Below are 13238 nucleotides of genomic sequence, written 5' to 3'. Positions count from 1 at the left end.
TCTGCAGACTATTGGCTTCTTGATTAAAAGGGAAAGTCCATGCCTATGAAAGGCATGAGACTTTGAGAGTGAGGAGCTCATACTTACGAAGCGCTTGCCCTCCAGGTGCGTAAGATGAGAATCAAGGCGCCGAACACGTAGAAACGGGACTCGGCGTGGGACGTCCGAAAGGCAATTCGGCACGTCGGGGTCACCAGTTGTGATTGTGCGGCTGGCTGCCACACGGCGACAACCTCGTCTGCTTTTGGGACCCTCGTGAGGGTGCACCTGAGCTAGGCTTGTGGACCCCCGAAGGGGTGAGAACCCTCGTTAGGGTGAGCCTAAGCTAGGTGGGTCTGGCTCTGCTAAGGAAGCACGGACACCAAGGTGTGTAAAAAACGCACCAACCAGCTCAGCAGGATGCCAAAAGAACCCCTACTGGCTGATTGAGACGGTATTTATTAAGGCATACAAGAAGGGTTTTCGTAATACAACACACGGTTACATGATTGGTTAAAATCTTGTTGCAGGGCAAACTTAAGCAGGCTAGAAGCTTTCCATAGGATGTGGTTTTCTCTCATGCCCGGAGTTCTCCGGACAGGCTTTGTGGTTTAGCGTTTCTGCGTAAACAGCAGGTGCTTTAGCTCGACAAAGGATGTGGTATTTATGTCGTTAGGCATGTTAGCTACAGGCTTCCAGAGTCAGGGAAAAAAAAAAGTTTTCAGCTCCAGGCTTCAGAGGTTTGAGGACATTGTGATGGGCCCAACCCTCTGGAATGACCTCCCCCCCGACATTAGAACCACTACTGACCTCCGCTCCTTCCGGCAAAAATTGAAGACTCACCTGTTCCGATTAGCAGGCCTGGCATAATTACAACTGTCCCTCCTGGCAAATGTATTAACTGGTTATTTTAGGGGTATTGTTTTTAACTTATTGTGTGTGTTTTAGGGGTTCAAAATCCTATATTTATATATATTGCTTTGTACAGTTCTTTTAATTCCATTTTTAACCTCCTCCATTCCAACTGTACATATTCAATTTTTATTGTATTTTGATATATTTTGCATGGACTGTACACCGCCCCGAGTCCCTTTTGGGAGAGGGGGCGGTCTAGAAGCATGAATAATAAATAAATAAATAAATTGTGAGTGCTTTATCACTGGAGGTTTTTAAGAAGAGACTGTACAGTCACTTGTCTGAAATGGTATAAGATCTCCTGCTTGAGCAGGGGGCTGGACTAGAAGACCTCCAAGGTCCCTTCCAGCTGTATTCCACTCTGATTCATCAGTTTCTAGAAGAGGGGTGTCAAACTCAATGCCTGGGGGCCAGATCTGGCCCATGGGGTGTTTAGATCTGGCCTGGGGGGCTGCCCTGGAAACAGCATAGAACTGGCCCACAGTGCCTCTGCCAGTGAAAAGAGAGCTCGGAAGAGCCACACGTGGCCCTCATGAGTTTTGTTTTCAGCTGCGATGGCCTCTTGTAACTCCCTGCCAGCTAAAACAGAACTCGGGAGGGCCATGTATGGCTCTCCCTAGCTCAGTTTTCGCTGGCAGAGAGTTGCAGGAGGCCATCAAAGCTAAAAACAGAGCTCAGGAGCCCGTTTTCACTGGCAAAGCACTCAGGCCACCAGAGGCACCCCGCTCCGAGTGATGTCAAGCTGTCCATGCCCACCCCAGCCACACCCACCCCGGTCCTCTGAGGTCAAAGACAACACTGATGCGTCCCTCAATGAAATCAAGTTTGACACCCCTGGCCTAGAACATTACTGCCAACATGGAAATTGCATCATATTGTTAGGGTCATACATTGAAGTTTATTCAGTTTATTTTAGATTTAAATAAGTCAATGTAACAGACATATATTTTGCATCACAAAGTTTTGTCATACAATACACTCTGAAATATGCTTGGTTATCATACTATATAGTACTAGAATCATTGTCTATTACCATATGCTAGTACTGATTACTATTGCTCTATGCACCATATTATTTACTTTTTTGCCAATGTCTTTACTGTTAAATAAAGTTATAGGCATAACGTCTATTTCTGTGTCTGATTTTTAAGAATGGTTATTCAGAAGAAAGTAATATACTCATTCATTTGACAGGGCATATCAGCTACTGTATTTTTCAGAGTATACGTTTCCCCCCTAAAAGAGTGTGGAAATGTTGGTGCATCTTATACACTGAATGCAGCTATTTTTTGGGCTCCCAAAACCCTGCCCCTGCATCCCTTTTTTGTGAACAATGGGCCATTTTTCACAAAAACGGAGGCATTTTTGCCTTTCCTCAGCCCCCAAAAGCACTCTGTAGGCTTCAGTAGGGGTGGGGGAAGGCAAAAATGTCCCAATTTTCACCCCATTTCGCAAAAATGGGGGCATTTTTGCCTTTCTCCTTCCTTACTGAAGCTTGCAGTGTGCTCCTGGGGGCTGGGGGGCCGGGAGGACAAAACCTTTTTTTCTTACTTACTTCTTCAAAATCTTGGTGGGCCTTATACACCGGTGTGTCTTATAGTCTGAAAAAATACAGTCCTTCAATCATAAACCAACCCTGAGTGGTAAACATGTACCACAATCAAGCACAATTAAACAGTTGCCAGTGTCATAGGACAATAATAATTCAACTCCCAGGACCTATTGAACAACTACATTGTAGATTCTTTGAACACCAGATTTGAAGCGGGTTTTAGATGTTTAGTGGGATGCTATCCCAAAGAATAGAATTTCTGAGTGAGGGAAAATAAGAGTCTACCCTGCTAAATCTTATTGGGTGGCATATATTATTGGGATTTGATTTCTATGTGGCTTTTCCTTTTTGAAAAGCAATTTGATTATCTGCAGAGTTCTAATATTTCACAGACAGAACTTACTTATCTAAAGTTGTTTATTTTTTCAGCTGTTTAGTTTATTTCTCTCTTATAGAAGCATGCAGAAGAGAAAAAATGTCTGAAGTACTGAAGGCAAAAAATATAGGAAAAAATATAACTCCAGCTGATAGTATAATGTTTTCCAGTTGTCTCCAAAATTGTAAGAAAAAATGTTGATTTATAACAACAACAACAACAACAACAACAACCCTGAGTGAATTGATATGGTTGTGGGATTTATATGCTCCATAGAAGATGAACCCTTTGTCGGAGGTTCAGCCATACGGGACCAGGTCTCATCAGAGAAGCCAACCAAGGAGTGCCTGTTCCATAAACAATAGGTGAAATGATATTTACAGAAACACATACAATATTGATATTAGGCCTGCAGCGGTTCCTTTAAGAATCTTTGGCCTGCCACACTCTCTCTTTCTAGCTTCATCTTTAGTATGCATATTCATTAAAGGGGGAGAGTAGTAAGGAGTAGAAGGTGTTGTTTTCAAAATAAAAAAATCTTTTCTAGAAGCTCAAGGTTATTCTTTGTCTCCGCACCTTGGCACCTGACCGGAACCAGCGGGGTGGAGATGACAGCGTGGAAGAAGAAGATTGGACCATGAGATGGATTAGTGGGTGTGGGGACAAAATCATGAACGTTCAACTGGGTGGGAATCCTAGGTAACCTCCAGAATTGGGATTCCACAGATGTACCAACATGTCTGACTTATTAAATTGGGACTATAAGGAAAATTTTTGCCTTGGACTCTGATTTAATTCTGCATGATACTTGGAATGCTGACATTATCCTAATTCTCCCTTAAAATTTCTTTATCAGCTGGGAAGCTGTTAGGGGTACTGAATACCAGTTCTGACCCAACCTGAGTAATACGAAATTTCAATGAAGATGGAGGAAGAAAAGAATGCAGCAGAGAAGGCCAAAGATAATGGATCACTTGTATTTGTCGATACTATCTATGCGCCTTCTAAATAAATAGTTGAGGCTGCAGAAGCTAAAGAAAAGGAAATCCGGCTGGGAGCCCGGTGAAAGGAACCAACCCCCAGACTTCCCTCGCAGATGGAATTAGACCTGCGAGATGAAGCCTCAGGATTTATGACTTCTAAAGAATGCCTGCTAGAAGGAGAGAGGGGCACTAGGGAAGCTCTGACAGACGACTGGATGATGGCCAGAAGGTCTAATGAATGGAGATCCCAGCCATCCTCATGCAGTCATTCTCTGATGGGCCTCCCAGACCAATTTGGATGGCTAAACATGAGTGGAATCAATCCCCTCGCCTCCTCAGGACCACCCAAGTGGAACCTGGCACAGCCCACATTCTCCTTTCCTAGCAGAGAATTTGCTACACAGTGGAGTGGAGATCTTGGCTCCTTCCACACAGCAACCAGTGAATCAAGCCAACCCCTTACTGCTGGGGTAAAGCCAAAATCAGTCACATCAGCACCCCTCCCTCCTGGAGTGCAACCAGACCCCCCACCAAATTGGGAAGTTCAATCCAGCCAGCAGAAAGGGGCCTGGAACACATTCACCTCCCCCCAGCTGCAAAGGGGTGGCTCCGAGCCCATTAATCAAGCAACCCCAGGGTGGGCTTTCTTCCCGGGGTCATGGATGGGCTCAATGTCAATGGACGCCTGGCCCCTCCCAGCAGATGGCGCCATTCCAGATAACCGCACCTGGGCAGAACCAGGGACTGGGACCACCACCGGGTCCAGCCCCCCCAGCAATGCCTCAACAGGCTTTTGCCCAACCGATGGGTGTGGCCCAACAAAGGGACTTACTACCTCAGGCAGCAGGCCAACAGGCTGCCCCTGTTCAACCACCAGTGGCCCCTCCTCCAACACCCCCACGGTTTCGTGCAACATTTGACGGGACCCCAGATAAGCTGGCTTACTTCCTGAATCAAGTATGGGCGTATGTTGATCAAGTAGGCCCACGATACCCGTCTGATTGAGAGTTGATCCAAGAAATAGCCGAGGGGATGAATGAAGGGGAGGCTGCACAATGGATAGCAGAGCTCCATGAGGTAGCGGCTCCAGTGCTCTTCAGAGAAAAGAAAGATGCTGGAGTTTGCCTCTGGATCTGCGAGCCTTGAATGCGGTATGCAAAAAGAACACCTATCCCCTCTCCCTCATGAAAGATATGTTGAACCACTTGGCTAAAGGCAAGATCTTCACCAAGCTGGACTTGAGAGAGGCGTATTACCGCATATGAATCCGAAAAGGGGATGAGTGGAAGACTGCTTTTAATACTCCCCTGGGCAGCTTCCAATACAAAGTCATGCCTTTTGGACAACAAGGAGCACCCGCAGTCTTCATGCAGTACATAAATGAAGTGTTACATGACTACCTGTACCGCGAAGTACTCGTTTATTTAGATGACATCTTGATCTTCTCTGAGATCCTGGAAGAACATGTGAAACCGGTACGGCAAGTCCTGAAAAAACTTCTAGCTGCCAAACTATAGGCAAAATTGTTGAACTGTGAGTTCCACAAGACCTCACTAGATTACCTGGGGTATCGTATCTCCAACAAAGGGGTAGAAATGGATCCAGGAAAAGTGAAAGCGGTGTTAGATTGGAAACCTCCAAGTACTCGCAAACAACTACAAAGCCTCCTTAGATTTGCAAATTTTTATAGGCAGTTCATTCCAACTTTCGCTGAAATTGGCCTACCATTGACTGAGCTATTAAAGATGGGCTGTTCCCCAACAAAGCCAAAAGCAAACCAACCACTAAAGTGGACAATGGACTGTCAAAAAGCTTTTGAGAAATTAAAATGGCTCTTTGCCCAAGAGCCCATATTGCAACACCCTGACCCAGAGCGACCATTCATAATCCAGATGGATGCCAGTGATGTAGCGATTGCTGTGGTACTACTGCAAAAGAGTAAAGAAAGCCACCTCCTGCCATGCGCTTACTTCTCCAAGAAACTCACTGCTACTGAAAGAAGGTGGGCAATTTGGGAGAAAGAAGCATTTGTAATCAGATGGAGCATGCTCACCTGGAGACATCTAGAAGGGGGGGAATATACCGTTTGAGATTTGGACTGATCATAAAAACCTCAAAGCTCTCTTAGCCCATCGGAGGTTATCCCCCAAACAAGTTCGCTGGGCACAATACTTCCAAAGGTTCAAATTCGAAATTAAACACATCCCCGTCGGAAAGAACTTGTTATCAGATGCTCTGTGGAGAAAACCGCAATATGACAGTAAGAAGGAAGAAGTTATCCACCCCATCATATCTCCCTCTCACCAAAAGGCAGCTCAAGTCACCACTTGAACCCAAGATAAGCTGACAACCAAGCTGAAAGCAGCACTCCAGACAGACCCGTGGTTCAACAACAACAAGGACATCCTAACGGTGAACGATGGCTTAGCCTGGAAGGGGTCCAAACTGTACATCCCTGCAGGGATGAGGCTGCAAGTTCTACAGCGGAGTCATGATGTGAAACTAGGAGGCCACTTCAGATTCCTAAAAATGCTTCACCTTGTTAGGCGTCAATTTTGGTGGCCAAAGATGAAATTGGAGGTGGAAGATTATGTAAAAAGCTGCACTACTCGCGCCATGATGAAAATCTGGCCAAGAAAGCCCCCTGGACTACTACGAGTGGCCAGCCCTAGCTGACCATGGGAAGAGATCGCAATGGACCTCATCGTCAAGCTTCCAGACAGCAGCAGTAATAGAGTAATCTGGACAGTTATTGATTTGTTTTTCAAGCAAGCGCATTTCATCGCTTGCTCAGGGCTGCCATCTGCAAAGAAATTGGCGAAAATGTTTGTGAAACACATTTATCGCCTGCATGGGGTGCCAAAAAGGGTAGTTTCAGATCGCAGAGTTCAGTTCACCGCCAAGTTCTGGACAGAATTCCTCAGATCAATTGGGTCCACACAGGGACTCAGCTCAGCATTTCATCCCAGCACAAATGGCACAGCGGAGAGGGCCAATGCGATGGTGGAACAATACATCCGGTGTTATGTGGACTATCAGCAAGACAACTGGGCGGACTTGCTACCCTTCGCTGAAGTGGCATACAACAATGCGGTCCACAGCAGTACTGGATTAACTCCTTTCCAGATTACCAGTGGCATGGAATTTGTTCCCATTCCTGAGCTGCCTAAAGAACCTCTCTCCTCCATGTCTCTGAATGAATGGATGGGAAAATACGAAGAAGGCTCTAGCAGATGCGGCAGAAGCCTACAAGAAGCAAGCTGATAAACATCGCTCCCTCCAACCCCCCTTTTGGGTGGGGGACAAAGTTTTTGTATCTACCAAATACATAAAATTAAGGATGCCTAGTAAGAAATTGGGTCCAAAATTTCTAGGTCCTTTCCCAATAGAAAAAATAATTAACCCAGTTACAGTTCGACTCAGCCTACCCAGAATTCTAGGGAAAATTTACCTGGTATTCCATTGTAGCTTGTTGAAACCAGTAATATGGTCTAGCATAAGGCCATCCACCCAAGCTCCCCCTCCTCCTGTAGTGGTAAAAGGGGAAACACATTATGAGGTGAAAAAAATCTTAGATTCCAGGTTGTATAGAGGTCGCTTACAATATTTAGTGCATTGGAACGGGTACCCTTTGTCTGAAGCTACGTGGGTGAAAAATTGGGATCTAAAAGTGGATAAATTGGTGAAACAATTCCATGAGAAGTTCCCTGATAAGCCAAAGGGTCCCCATGGGGGAGGTAGAGGTTATTAATTGTGTTATGGTAACTTCTAATTTTAATTCTCTTTTCCAGAAACTGTTACTCTTTTGAAGAGAGGCCATCTGTCAGGCCTGCAGTGGTTCTTTTAAGAATCTTTGGCCTGCCACACTCTCTCTTTCTAGCTTCATCTTTAGTATACATATTCATTAAGGGGGGCGGGGAATAGCAAGGGTTAGAAGGTGTTGTTTTCAAAATAAAAAAATCCTTTCTAGAAGCTCAAGGTTATTCTTTGTCTCCGCACCTTGGCACCTGACCGGAACCAGCGGGGTGGAGATGACAGCATGGAAGAAGAAGATTGGACCATGTGATGGATTAGTAGGTGTGGGGACAAAATCATGAACTTTCAGCTGGGTGGGAATCCTAGGTAACTTCCAGAATTGGGATTCCACAGATGTACCAACATGTCTGACCTATTAAACTGGAACTTTAAGGAAAGTTTTGCCTTGGACTCTGATTTAATTCTGCATGATACTTGGAACGCTGACAATTGGTCATCGACAGCCCAGGTCAACAAGGACTATGCTACATGTTGAAATTCCTGGACATCCGGTGACAAAAGAACTCAGGAATGTTGGCTGAACAACTAGGCTCAAAGTTGCTTATCTCTTGAAAATAGCCAAAGGCTGAAAACAAAGAAATAATGATTTGCTTCTAGTTGAAAATGTTATCTGAAAGAATGAACTAGTTATGGAAAGAACAACATCCAGAATCAGAAATAACAGAAAGGAGGCTAGCAGATCAATATTGATTTATAATACAATATTTAAAAATCACAAAATTAGAACTGCAATCAAAGCCTTGCCAGAAGTAGCTAAGACTATAGAGAGATACCAGGGGGAGTCAGATGCCAGCAGAGCTATTGAACCATTTTCAAACCAGACATCTCTCTTCTGCTTCCCTTTAAAAGAACAAAGCCCTCTAACTAAAAATGAGAGGTATTGATACAAAGAATAACTGAACATCAAGAACAAAAACCACAGAATAAGGTTGTCTGAGTTGAATCTTGTTCCAAAGAAATAGCTAGTGCATGTTTTAAAAGATGATATTGTAATATCAAATATAAGCAACACTTTACTACAAGGAATGAACTGACTAATAATATACAACATAGCTTCAGTTATAACTACACATCTTGAATGCAAAATCACCAAACAAGAAAAAAGCCAAATAGTACATTACCAAAATGGAAGATCAGGTTGAAAAATAAGATCAGCATGCTAAGATCAGGTGCAAGCAAGTTAGAGCACATGAAAGAAAGAAGATATCAAAATCAAAACCACTGAAAGATAGTATAACAATTCTTAGGTAGGTATAACAATGGAATTTGGCCTAGAGAAATGTACTATAGTAACAACTTCCAGCGGGATCCTCACCTTTGACAGCAAGGGGACTTTTAGCTCTCCTACAGACTCTCCACAGTTCAAGGCTTAGAATGCTTTCTAAGTCAAAAGAAACTCCTCTGGGATAGGGGGAGGTTTTGGAAATCAACCCCTTTGCTCATCTGGGAAGCTGGACGCTCTCAGACTGCTTCTTTAAGAAAAAGAAGTAATGAGATGAGTTCTTGGCTGGGGCAGGGCAACCAACTGCGTTCACTGTGGAAGAATCAGCTGTTCTTATTGTACAATAAAAGATGCCACAGCTTCTTAGGCACTAAGGTTTTTTTTTTGCATATTTATCTTTCATGCTGAAACTTTCTCTAGTTGCAGCCTGCTGTTTCCTATTTTTGTGGAATTTCTGTCATTTTTGAGGCTTTGTGATTCAAGATAGCAAGAGGGATGAGCTAAGGTAGCTGAGCTGGAATAAGAAGCCTGATACAATCTGAAACTAAAGCCCTAAAACTAAAGCATGTGGAAACTATTTCTGAAACTATTTTTGTAATTTTGACTATTTTCGTAAGCTTTTCAGTGAATTTTATATTATTAGCTGACTTGACAGATTTGGCTTTCGGAGGTTAAACAAGAACCTTTTGTATAAAGTGTGGAAACAGCTGTGGTGGGGTGGTTGAACAGTTTCGGTTTTAACAACTTTTGATTGGTCATTTGTGGTCATATGTTGTAAAGCACTGGGTTTTTTAGGCCTTTTCAGATAATAGTGCTGATTGACCACAAGAGGGAGGCAAAAGTCTATAATATTGCTGATTCTCCCTAAGAATAAACTTAGTTAAAAATTATTAAACTCAGTGAAATATAGGTTTCAAGCCTATATATCTGTAACTTATAATTTTTAATTTTTTTCAATTTTAAATCCAAAACGTTGACTACAAGAAAGAAGACAGAGAAGACAGAGAAATTAGAACATTTATCAGGAGATTTTAAAGCCACTTATTGATGAATACTTGTTAAAAATGAAAGAGCACATCCAAAATGTCGGATTAAAGCTGAAAACCAAGTTTCATTCACTCACCAAGGAATTTCGGGAAGAAATCAAATGTCTGAAAGGAGAAATGAAACAGGTGAAAGCCAGAGTAGATTGTATGGAGCATGGATTGGAGAAGACAAACACCTTATGTGAAGCTGAACTGGATGAGATAACAATTCTGGAAGTTTGAATTAAAGAATTTCAATTAAGATTTCATGGAATACCTGAACAACTAGATGAAAAATTTCATTTTATTTTAATACAAATAATCCATCTTCCATTAAACAGTGTGTCATCTGGGTACAAATATCTTGTGCAATAACAATTAGAATTTACAACCATATTTATTATTTATCTACTCATGACTTAATACTGATATACATAACATATCTGATACTATAACAATCCTCTTCTTCACTTCTTAACTTATTTGATTCTATTAATATATTTTCTATATTTCACTAATCTACTTTCATTTCTAACTTTCATATTTATTCTCTAATCATCAGTAGAGTAGTTTCCATGTGATATAATATTCCATTTTCTCCTTCTCTTTAATTGCAAGTGTTAACCTATTCATTTCTGCACATTCTAATATTTTCTTAATCACATTCTCATCCGTAGGAATTTCTTTACTTTTCCAGTATTGTACAAATGCAATCCTAGCTGCTGTTATTACATGGATAATTAGATGTACATTTTCTTTACTATACATTTCTGGTAAAATCCCCAGCAAAAATATTTCGGGTTTCAAATCAATATGTTTTTATATTATCTTCTCCAACCACATATATATTTTTGTCCAATATTTTTTGGCTTCTACACATATCCACCACATATGATAATATGACCCCGGTGTCTGATGGCATTTCCAACATTTAGCTGATTTGTCTTTAAACATCTTTGCCAATCTTGGCAAAGTGCCATCTATAAAACTTCCTATATAAATTTTCTATATATGCTGTAAACATTGTTAATTTATAGTTTCTATCCCATAGTTGCTACCATTTTTCTTTTATTATTATTATTGTTTTTTGTTTTGTTTGTTTGTTTTGTTTTTATTGGATTTATATGCCGCCCTTCTCCCAAAGGACTCAGGGCAGTGTACAACATTAAAAAACACACACACCAAAAGTTAAAAAGAAATTAAATACATATCCCCAAAAAACAAACTGAATTTATAAGACAATGCATTTAAAAATGAGTTAAAATTAACAGGCCAGGCCGGCTTGCTGGAAAAGCCAACTTTTTAGGGCGCGTTGGAAGGACCGGAGGTCAGGGGTTATGCGAAGCTCCCGGGGCAGCTCATTCCAGAGGGAAGGCGCTCCCTCAGAGAAGGGTCTCCCCCTGGAGGTCACCAGCCAACACTGTCTGGCACCCTGAGGAGGCCAACTCTGTGGGATCGTACTGGAAGGTGGGAGGCTACTGGTGGCAATAAGTGGTCTCGCAGGTACCCTGGGCCTACGCCATGGAGCGCTTTAAAGGTCATAATTAATACCTTGAATCGCACCCGGAAAACAACCGGCAACCAGTGCAGGCTGCCTAAAAGGGGTGTAACGTGGGAGCACCTAGGTACCCCCATGACAACCCGCGCGGCCGCATTCTGAACCAGCTGAAGCCTCCGGGTGCTCTTCAAGGGCAGCCCCATATAGAGAGCATTGCGTGTTGTTTCCCCTTCTAATGTATTTCACTTAAGTTTCACCATTTTTAAAACACTTATTTCATTATCTTTTACTTATCTATCTGATATATTGGCTAATTATCTCTAATAAATTTAAATTCTCTTGCATGTATATGCACAATAATCCTCCTTAACTTCTTTTTTTGGACTTTATCAACTACTTTCATTGATCTTTGTTTGTTTCCTCCAACCACCTATACCATTTTCCCAAGTCGGATAATAGTCTCTTCTTTTCCCTGAATTTCTTTTGTTAACAGTCCAGAACCTTTCTTATTATTTTGTCTTCTATCAGAGTATTTTTCCATTTCTGAGCAAAAGCAATCATCGCCACTGTAATTATGTTTAGGATTAAATACAATTTTTAAAAAAATATTTGGTTGTCATTATTCCTAATAGGAACATTTCTGGTTTCCAATACATTTTGACCCCTGTTATCGATTCTAACCAATTTTTAATCTTTTTCCATTACTTTTTGGGCTCCTCACACGTCCACCATGTATGATAATAAGTTCGGTGTGCTATTTCACATTTCCAACACTTTGGTGATATACTTGCTGAGATTTTTGCTAGCCTTGCTGGTGGAAGGTGCCATCTGTAAAACATTTTATACTGGTTTTCCTTGTATGCGACTGAAAGTGTCATTTAAAAAATTGTCCCCCAAAATTTTTCCCATTTATCCAATTTGATATTGTAGCCAAAGTTCTGGGCCCATCTTACTATCTGTTCCTTCACTATTTCTTCTTCCATCTTATATTTCAGAAGAAATTTATATATTCTTCCTTCATCTTCCTTTATGTACTTTGCATTATTTTATCTAATTCATGTGGTTTCATTAGGATTTGATATGTTTTAATATCGTTCTTGTGTTTAGCTTTGATTTGCAAATAGGTTAGCCAACCGACTTTCATGTTTTGTTCTGCCAATTCCTTAATTGTTTCCCTGTCCATTAATTAAATCTCTGTATCTTATCACTTTGTTCAAATCTGTAAAGTTTGGATATGTCGTCCTTTCTATTGGGGATTTTCACATAATGATTTTTTAAAATTTTGAGCCAGTTTTGCAATAACATGTTTCTAATTAGATGTTTTTGAAAGTATTTATGCATTTTATTTATACCATCCCGTAAGAACGGTGTGCCAACCTACTTGCAAATCATTACCTTCTAAGGTCAAGATACTTTTATTTTTTAGCTCCATCCATTCCTTCAGATCCCCAAGTATTTCACTTTCTTAATCGTTTGCATTTTAGTCACTCATTCCAATTCCTCTTCTTGCTTTTTTATCATATTCTTAGTTATCATTTTTGCTTTGCTTTTATTAATTTTTAATCCTGCCACCTCCCCGTATTCTTCTAGTTTTTGGATTAGTTTCAGACCAGATTCTAATGGGTCCTCTAAGATAAATACTAGGTCATTGGCGTAAGTTTGGGTCTTATATTATTCATTTTAAAGTCTTAAACCTTTTATTTCCTGATCTTTCCTTATTTCATTTAACAATGTTTCCAAAGTTAGTATAAATGGCAAGGGAGAGAGGGGGCATCCCTGTCTAACTCTCTTTTGATTTCAGTCTTGTCCATTAGGTCTCCATTCATCAGAACTTTAGCTGTCTGGGTATTATATAATTTTTCTATCATTTTT

This window comes from Natrix helvetica (genome assembly GCF_964273705.1).
Source record: "Natrix helvetica genome assembly, chromosome: 3".
Lineage (NCBI taxonomy): Eukaryota > Metazoa > Chordata > Lepidosauria > Squamata > Natricidae > Natrix > Natrix helvetica.
The sequence above is the reverse complement of the archived record's forward strand: the minus strand, read 5'-3'. Positions refer to the sequence as shown.